A 10,023-nucleotide genomic window follows, 5' to 3' on the forward strand; every position below is an offset into this window, starting at 1 on the left:
AATTCCTGTAACAGAAGGATCCACCTAATTAAACACGCCTTAGCATCCTTTTTGGAAAGGAGGTATTTTAAGGCGGAATGGTCCGTGAAGACTGTGATAGGTGAACCAATCAGGTAGGAACGAAACTTGTCAAGTGTGAATACTATAGCAAGTAACTCTTTTTCAGTGGTAGAATAGTTCATTTGAGCACTGTTAAGAGTTCTACTTGCGTAATAGACAACGAAGGGCTTCCCTTCCCTTCTTTGACCTAAGACAGCCCCTATAGCATAATTGCTAGCATCACACATGATTTCGAACAGTAAGTTCCAATCTGGTGGCTGAATGATAGGGGCGGAAGTGAGTTTTGCAACGAGCGTTCGGAAAGATTCCTCACACTTAGGTGTCCAATTGAACACAACATCTTTTGCTAGGAGGTTTGACAAAGGGCGAGCAATTGTCGAAAAGTTTTGTATGAACCTCCTATAGAATCCTGCATGCCCAAGAAAAGACCGAATGTCTTTAACAGTCTTGGGGGTGGGCAGCTTTGATATGAGTTCAATCTTTGATTGATCAACCTCAATTCCTTGTTTCGACACGACATGCCCCAAGACTATGCCTGATGGCACCATGAAATGACACTTTTCCCAGTTGAGTACCAAGCCTTTCTCTTTGCAACGTTTAAGCACAGACTCTAAATTGAGAAGGCTTGATTCAAAGGAATCTCCAAAGATTGTCAAATCATCCATGAATACTTCCATACATTTCTCGATCATATCACTAAATATGCTCATCATGCATCGCTGAAAAGTGGCTGGAGCATTGCACAGGCCAAATGGCATACGCCGGAAGGCAAAATGTGGTCTTATCCTGATCTTCTAAGGCAATCTCGATTTGGTAATACCCTGAATAACCATCGAGAAAACTATAGAAAGGATGACCTGCCACACGTTCCAATATTTGATCGATGAATGGAAGTGGAAAATGGTCTTTGCGGGTGGCTGCATTTAATTTTCTATAATCAATGCACATGCGCCACCCAGTTGTGACCTTGGTAGGAACAAGTTCCCCTTTTTAATTTGGTACCACTGTTACCCCAGATTTCTTGGGAACAACCTGAGTTGGGCTGACCCATTTACTATCAGCAACAGGATAGATTATGCCAGAATCCAGAAGTTTCAAGACTTCAGTCTTTACTACTTCCTTCATCATTGGGTTCAATCTTCTTTGAGGGTCACGACGTGGTATAGCCCTGTCTTCCAATTGAATGTGATGGGAGAAAATTAATGGACTAATACCTTTGATGTCAGCTATCGTCCATCCTAATGCATCTCTTTGTTCTTGCAACACATTGATGAGTTGGCGCTCTTGTGTGGCAGTGATCTTGGAGGATATTATGACAGGAAAAGTGTTGTCAGCTCCCAGGAAAACATGCTTAAGACCGTCAGGAAGTTAAGCCAACTTTGGTTGAGGAGCTTGTTCAATAGATGGTTTTGGTGTTTCTCGATCTTGAGGGAGTTCCTCAAAGATTGGATTCCAAAACATGGTTCTTTTAGCCTGTGAGTGTTTGACGATTTCAGGGTTGATTGCAGACTCATCAGACTCAGAACTTTCTGAAATTTGGAAGAGGTGATTAAAATGACTAGAAGTGTATTTTGATTCGACCTCTTCCGAAATAAGTGTATCGATGAGATAAGATTGGAAACACTCATCGTTGTCAGGTGGTTGTTTGCCGATGTGGAAAACATTCACTTCCAGAGTCATGTTCCCGAAAGAGATTTTCATGAGACCATTCCTACAGTTAATGAGTGCATTTGCTGTTGCGAGGAAAGGTCTACTGAGAATGATGGGAATTTTGGACTCTATACTTACTTCAGATTGAGTGTCCAAGATGAGAAAATCAACAGGGTAATAGAATTTTTCAATTTGAATCAGAACGTCTTCTACTATTCCCCGAGGTTTCTTAACTGATCGATCAGCCAGTTGTAGCACCACAGATGTGGGCTTGAGTTCTCCTAGACCTAATTGCAAGTATATTGAATATGGCATAAGATTTACACTTGCTCCTAAGTCTAGAAGGGCTTGACCAAATTCCTGTTCCCCTATTTGGCATGAGATGTTGGGACAACCAGGATCTTTGTACTTCGGCAGTGTTTTACAGTCAATTACCGCGCTAGCTTGTTCTGCCAAGAATGTAGTTTTCTTGACATGGTGCTTTCTTTTAACGGTGCACAAATCCTTGATAACCTTGGCATAAGCCGGCACTTGTTTGATCACATGCAACAATGGCAAGTTGATCTTCACTTGTGTTAAAAGGTCTAGGATTTCACCATGATTTTCCAGTACCTTTCCAGTAGATTTCAAAGCTTGAGGAAAGGGTGCCTTTACTGGAATGCTTATTGGCACATCATCATCTGGAGCGGGCATTGACGTACTCGTTGTCTTAGTTAACGGTGAAACCGTATTTTGACCACTTCGAGTAGTGATGGCCTTAACCTCTTTGAAATTTGTATCTGCAGAGGAGGAGGTATGTGCCATGTGTTGCCCTTTTTGATGGATTAGTGGTTGAGCGGGAAGCTTCCCATGCTCTTGAATCGCCAAAGTAGTGTTTAGCTTTGTCATTTGGACTTTCATGTCTTTCATTTCCTCTACCATTTGTGTGAAACAAGCTTTGAGCTCTTGAGTTGAGGCTATTTGAGTTTGTGCAAGCATTTGCAAATTACTCTCAAGAGAATTACTTGACTGCATGATATTTTGAGGAGCGTTGTATGATCTTGGTGGTTGTTGCTGCTCAGGCCTCCATTGGCTTCCAGATGCTTGGTTCGAATCCTTCCAGCTGAAATTTGGATGGTTACGCCAACCGGGATTGTAAGTGTTTGAGAAAGGGTTATAAGGTTTCTTGTAATCCCCTAAAGCATTACATTGTTCCTCTTTTCCTCCTCTTAACTCACTAAGAGTTGGGCACTCTTGCGGTTGATGTTCCGTTCCTCCACAGATGAAGCATGGATCTCGTGTCTCTACCTTTGCAGCCATGTGGATTCCTCTACCTTCTTGAGATTTGAAAGCCTCGAATTGTTGTCTCAATGATTCAATTTGGCTTTTGACGTTGTCATCTTCCCTTAATTGGTAGATTCCAGTTGATCGTGGCTTGTCCATAGGACTCGGTCCATTCCATGTGTAGGATTTTTCAGCAAGATCGTCGAGGTACTCGAAAGCTTCATCGGGATCTTTTTTAAGGAATTCGCCATTGCACATAATTTGTACGAATTGTCTTTGACCGGTTGTGAGACCGTCATAGAAATAGCTGATCAGACGCCAACTTTCGTATCCATGATGTGGGCATTGATTTATCAAATCTCTAAACCTCTCCCAGACCTGATGGAAAGTTTCATGGTCTTTCTGGATGAAAGTAGAGATTTGCCTCTTAAGGCTGCTAGTCTTATGGGGCGGGAAATATTTGGCAAAGAATGCTTTTGTCATTTCGTCCCATGTTCCGATAGATCTAGGCCTTAAGGAATACAACCAACTTTTTGCTTTGTCTTTGAGTGAGAAAGGAAAGAATTTCAATCTCACAATGTTTGTGACATCAGCACAGTTGTTGAATGTAGCCACCACCTCTTCGAATTCCCGTATATGCACGTTCGGACTCTCATTTTCCAACCCATGGAAGGTTGGTAAGAGGTTAATCATGCCGGGTTTGAAATCGAAATTTGGCATATTGTTGGGATACATTATGCACGAAGGTGTGGCTGTACGCGTAGGATGTAAATATTCCTGTAGCGTTCTTGGTTGGACTTCATCTTGATGAGCCATCGTGGGTGGTTCAAGAAGTCTCGGTGAATCAGGAGTGTTTGAACGAATGGAAGAAAACGACGAACTAGGAGAGTTTTCTAAAGTTTCTACTTGTTGTCTCACAAATCTCCCTAGTGCGTCTCTGTTTCGTGGCAAAAATATTTTTTTATTTTTTTATTTTGTAAGTATTATAAGCGCAAATGTGTAATAATGTAATAAGTATACACCAAAATGTTCCCAGGCCAATTGGAAAGGCTGCCAAGGTACCACTTTAGGCCCAAGAGCTTTTCTAGAACTCCCCGAGGTTCTTAGAAAAGATTGGAGGGTAACGCTAACACAAACCTTATTTAAGAACCAATTTTTCTAAGACAGAACAAGTTTGGTTTTTACTAATTTCCAAAATTACACAAATGTTCTCAATACTTTGTTTGATTTTTTTTATTTTTGATTGATCTTTTTTTATTATTATTTTTTTTTTAAATTTATGATTTAAAATTTTATGCTCTTTTTTTTTCGGAAAAAAAAACTAAATCTAAAATAAAAATTCTACACTTAAAAAAAAAAAATGAAGAAATAAAATAAATAAATAAATAAAACTACTAAGGAAAAATAAAATAAAAGAGAAATTAAAAATTACACTACTTTTTTTTTATATTGAAAGAAAAAAAAATTAATTTACTAGGCAAACCTTTAATTGTAGAATTACCTCCCCGACAACGGCGCCAAAAATTGATATCGCCCAATAAATTCCTAAGCGGTCGCAGTAGTAATCGGGCTATGTCGTATCTACAGAGAGGTAAAGTACAAAATTAAAAGAAAGATTAGTAAATTAAAAATCATAAACTTTGGAAAAATGTGAATTTGAAAAAGAATATAAACATTAAATGAATAAAATCGAGGAATTAGAATCAGAAAGAAAGTATGGAAGGCATTAGTTTCATTCATGCAAACATATATATATATATTAATAAAATTGATTCATTATACTCAACTATAATTCTACACCATTAATTATAGTTGGTAAATATATATAATAAGCTCACCATAAAATATGTTCTTTAATTAAATTATACTAATTTCTAATTTTAAAAACCTATGATATTATATACTTTAGAGCGACAAAATACCATTGGCAGAATGCAGTAAAAAGCATATAATATAACAAATATTCTAAATTAAATTAAAAACCTAAATTACATAAGAAGAGCATGACTAGACTTATGTAAAAGATAATAATAAATTTAGAATAAAAATTAGAAGAAAATAAATTTAATTGTAACAAATATATAGAAATGAAGAATAAAATAAAGAATCAATATATTAAAAATATAATATTAAACATGAACTCCACTCTAGCCTTTCCACAAGAAAATTTAGCCTAAAATAGGCATTGTTTTCACTCAAGAAAATGTAAAAGAAAAATAGGAAAAGTAAGTGTTTTTCTCTCCAATACTCTCTACACTCTCCTTACACAATCTGATATAATTTTAACCCATTTGGTACTCTATTTATAGTGTAAATAGGACCCAAAAACGTGCAAAACCGTGTATAAAATAGTGGGAAAGTGGCTCAAAAAGCTGATGAAAATGGAAAGTGGCTGCTGGTAAAGTGGAGACACGGACTGACGCAGGGGACGCGTGGCGGGCAATGGTTGGCTCAGCTGGCTGGCAGAAAGTGGCAGCGTCAGGCGCGCCAGGATGATGGGACGTGGCAGATGGCGGCTGGCGGGGAGTGGGGGAACATGGGCTGACGCAGGGGGACAGGTGTCAGCGTGGCAGGCTGTCGGCGTCAGAACGTGGCAGATGGCGGCTGGCGACTGGCGGCTTGACGGCTGAGTTTGGGCTCCCTTTTGGGCTTGATTTTGGGCCTACTTCTCCTTCAAAAATACCATTTTCTTCATTATTTCTTCAATTTTAATTCTTTCTTTCTCATTTCTTTTTCTTTGTGTCAAAAATATATTTTATTTCCTGAAAATTAAACACAAATTAAATTAAAATTAATATTTTCAAATATAAAATATATGACAATAAATCCATGAAAATATTAATTAAAACTTAATTAATTTTACACTTTTAAGACTAATAAAATGATATTTTTGAGCACTAATCACAACCCCCAACCAGCTTATTGTTAGTCTCTAGCAATTCAAGCGAAATAAGAAATGTCAACATGATATATTTCCGGTCAAAAATTATAAAAAGAACTTAAGTATTAACACAAAATGTTAGTAACAAGTCAACAAGAGTTATCAAAATTACTTCGAATAAATCTTGAGTAGTGAGTGTGTGCACCAAACTTAAACCTTCTTACCGCAAACCATAGCACATAAAAGCCTTCGAAATTATGCCAAGTAAAAGTCTCAATTCCATTAACCTCCCATGTAATTGAAAGTATTTAAAGTTTTAAGGGTTTCATTCATGGAGTTGGAAAAGAAGTAAGCACTCATCAAATGGGTATATATTTAGGACAAACTCTTAAATAATTATTGAAACAAAGATAGGAAATAAACTATTTGGACAACCACCATAAAGAGTACCACAAAACTAGTTTTTCGGGATTTTAAGTTAAATAGACAATCTTTACATTTATTCTAAGAGCCATAAAATAAAACATGAAATAAACACACTTTTTTTTTTTTTTGGACACAAGAGACAACATAATTGAAAATGATAGAAATATTGCTCTTGTGTCTTTCTCCTTTTTTTTTATTTTTTTTTATATATATTTTTTTTCTTTTCTTTTTTTTTATTTATTTTATTTTTCATGAACAACATAGTAAAAGGCTCTCTAATAAAATTTGTCTATAGAAAATATTATCCCTAAAACATCATCCATTCATACCACAATACCTTGTCCAAATAATTATAACCATTTCTAAGAATCAATAAAAATTTAAAAGTTGTTTTCTCAAGTCTCACCATGTCTTCTAAAAAATTATTAAAAAGATACTTTAAATTATTTTATAATTTTTTTTTATTTTAAATTATCAATATTATAAAATTAAAATATTTTCTTGTTTATAAAAATGAAACAAATTTTCTTAATTACAAATAATTTATTAACTTATTGATATTTCAAAAATTATAATATATGTAATATTAATAATTATATATTTTTTATACTTATTTCATGCCCAAATAAATTATATATAAGTATTGTTTAAATAAATTAATATATTTTAAAATTTCAATAATATAACAAAAATTAGAGTGTCTTTAATAATGTATTTTAGAATGAGATGGTAGGTCGACTCTACACAACCAACCTACCATGTCACATGAGAAGTCATTTCCCACATAACCGACCTACCATGTCATCTAAAAAATTATTATAATTATGTCTTTTATTTTAAATTATATAATACTATTAAATTAAAATATTTCTTGTTTATAAAAAATTAAATTAATTTGTTTTAATTACAAATAATTTATTAATTTATTGATATTTCAAAATTATAATATATGTAATATTAATAAGTATATTGTTTTATACTTATTTCATATTGAAATAATTATATATATATGTATTGTTTAAATAAATTAATATATTTAAAATTCAAATAATGTAAAATTTATATTTGTTAATATTACATTATAATTATATTTGATAAATAAAAAACATATTTTAATTTAATAATATTTACAATTTAAAATAAATAAATAAAAATTTGATAAATGAATAATATCTTAAATAATTTTTAAAAGGACATGTAAGTTCGATTTAGTGTCATTACACAAATATATTGCTAAAGACACTCTAATTTGTTTTTACATTATTAAATTTTTTAAATATATTAATTTAATTAATTTATTTATTTATACTTTAAAACATTATAATGTAATATTAATAAATATAAATTTCTTACAATCATTTCATACACTAATAGCTTACATATAGATATATACATTTATAGTTTAAATAAATTAAAATATTTTGAAATTCTTATAATGTGGCATGATAAGGCGGTTCACATAGTAGCGACCTACTATGTCAGCAAGGTAGGACATGGTAGGTCGGTCCACACAGAACTGACCTACCATGACAACATGGTAGGTTGGTTTTTCATGAACCGACCTATTATGTCTTCTACAAGCATGGGAGGTCGGTTTACACATAACTGACCTACCATGTCCACATAGTAGGTCGGTTCTCACGCAACCGACTTCCCATGCTTACCTTGGACATACATGATAGGTCGGTTCTGTGTAACCCGATTTATGAACATGTGTTAAGTCGGTTTAAGGAGAACCGACCTCTCATGTCCGATGGCTGATGTCCAAATTGTAGTACAATATTTAATTAATAAATGAGTGGGAAACTCTTTATTAATTAAATATACATATCAAACACTTTTCTGCATTTTATTAGTCACAAAATATTATCTTAACTAATACAAAACACAAAACAGTGTAACCAGACCAGATTCATCAGATTTACCATTTCTGAAAGAACCCAAATTGATCCATTAAATTTACCAATTTTGATGAACAACTTTTGACAGATATTGTCATTTTAAAGAGATTCTAATTTTAGAATTTTCCAATCGATCCCTTTGGCATCTTTTTAGACAAAATACATTAAAACAATTTCTTAATAGTTTTTGCAGGAAAATGGTTAGTAGCAAAGCAATAACCAATATAGCGACAAGAAGAAATAGTACTCCTATCAAGGACGTTTCTTAGAACAATAAAAGCAATACTCAAAATTTTTCAAAGACCCCCCTATTAAGCATAGTGAGCACACAAATCAAAACAAACAACCATGAAACTTTTGTACTTCACCTAAAAAAACATTTCTCCCCCTTTTTGTCTAAATAGACACCAAAAATCAAAACTGGAGTTGTATCGAGAAAGGCATTAGAGATGCCTCTATTGAAGTGACTTTTTCAAAATATATATACTTTAAAAAAATCAAAAGTATATGAAAAGTAGAACTCGTCTTAGCTCGTGGTCGATTTAAATGAAACAGAAGCCAAAGTAGATGTGTAAACAATAAAGCTAGAGACAAGCAAAGCAGTTTCTTCTTCTTCAAAATCTCTCCGTACAAAACCAGAACCCATCGGTGGCATTTGTAGTTCTTGGGGTATTCCTTAGTGTGCATCAAGAAGTTGAGAGAGACAGAAAGATCAAATTTTGAGGGGAAGAATCCTTTGCGACTGTAACGACCCTCAAAACATAAAAGACCAAAACATGTGAAAATCTAAACTTATACTTTAAATCATTCAACCAAAAATCTATGTAATTTTTTTTTTAAAAAGGTCGTGTGCGCAAACTTTAAGTTTAGCAAACATAATTACAACAACTCTTTTACAGAGTTATAGAAAAACAAAAGTCATAAAAGAAATAACAAGCTCCCAACCTTTTCTTTTCAAAATGGTGATGCATCAAAACCTGCCCAGGTCAGGCCACTTGTACATATCCGCAAGCAGACTTCGGCTCTCACTACTCCACTATGCTTTTGCACTTACCTACAACATGAAACAACTAGGTAAGCAAAAAAACTTAGTAAGAATAGCCCTGCACACAAATATACTAAACCCAGTAACAGGTTAACCTATGATAGTCATCATTATCGGTCATTAGGGTATTGGATAAATTTCCAACCCTATCATACAATTCTCAAACAATAGCCAAAATAAAATCAAATACTTTGATTGTACCTAACAAACAACATTACACATATCATGATAACCTGCACTTAGAAAATCCCAGAACATTCACAAGATATAACACCTATCATAACTAATTAATAGATTAACATGCCTCAACCCGGTTCTATCATTTATGTCCTAGCTCCAACCAGGACTATATTACCATTGTCCTAGCTCCAACTGGGACTATATTTTTACCTTGTCCTGGCTCTAACCAAGACTATATTACCATTGCTCTGGTTACAACCCAGACTATATTCTTTGACCATGTCCTAGCTCCAACCCAGACTATATTACCATTTTCCTGGCTCAAACCCTTACTGTATACTTACCATGTCCTGACTCCAACCCAGACTATTTTACCAATGTCTTGGCTCCAACCCAGACTGTATACTTACCATGTCCTGGCTCAAACCCGAAATATTTTAAGATAGGGTTCTGGCTCCAACCCGAGCCTAGTTACCATTTAGCTGCAGAATGCAAAAGCATTGCAAGAGTAGGCATTAAGCATACCCCGGTCTTAGTGATCCAAACAAAGCTAGTGTAATCTAATACTACAAGAAGACACTAGTATATTCATGTTGTAGCCAAGAAAGAGAAAGGCT

At 34.3% G+C, this 10,023-nt stretch overlaps 1 non-coding gene across 1 annotated transcript; it reads left to right on the forward strand.

Moving 5' to 3' along the window:
* Positions 1-3,301: 3,301 nt before the first annotated feature.
* LOC133833386 (small nucleolar RNA R71) lies at positions 3,302-3,408 on the forward strand. The gene has a single exon (XR_009892767.1). It is a non-coding gene; the product is annotated as a small nucleolar RNA R71 (small nucleolar RNA).
* The last annotated feature ends 6,615 nt before the right edge of the window (positions 3,409-10,023 follow it).

The sequence above is a fragment of the Humulus lupulus genome, chromosome 4, assembly GCF_963169125.1.
Source record: "Humulus lupulus chromosome 4, drHumLupu1.1, whole genome shotgun sequence".
Taxonomy (NCBI): domain Eukaryota; kingdom Viridiplantae; phylum Streptophyta; class Magnoliopsida; order Rosales; family Cannabaceae; genus Humulus; species Humulus lupulus.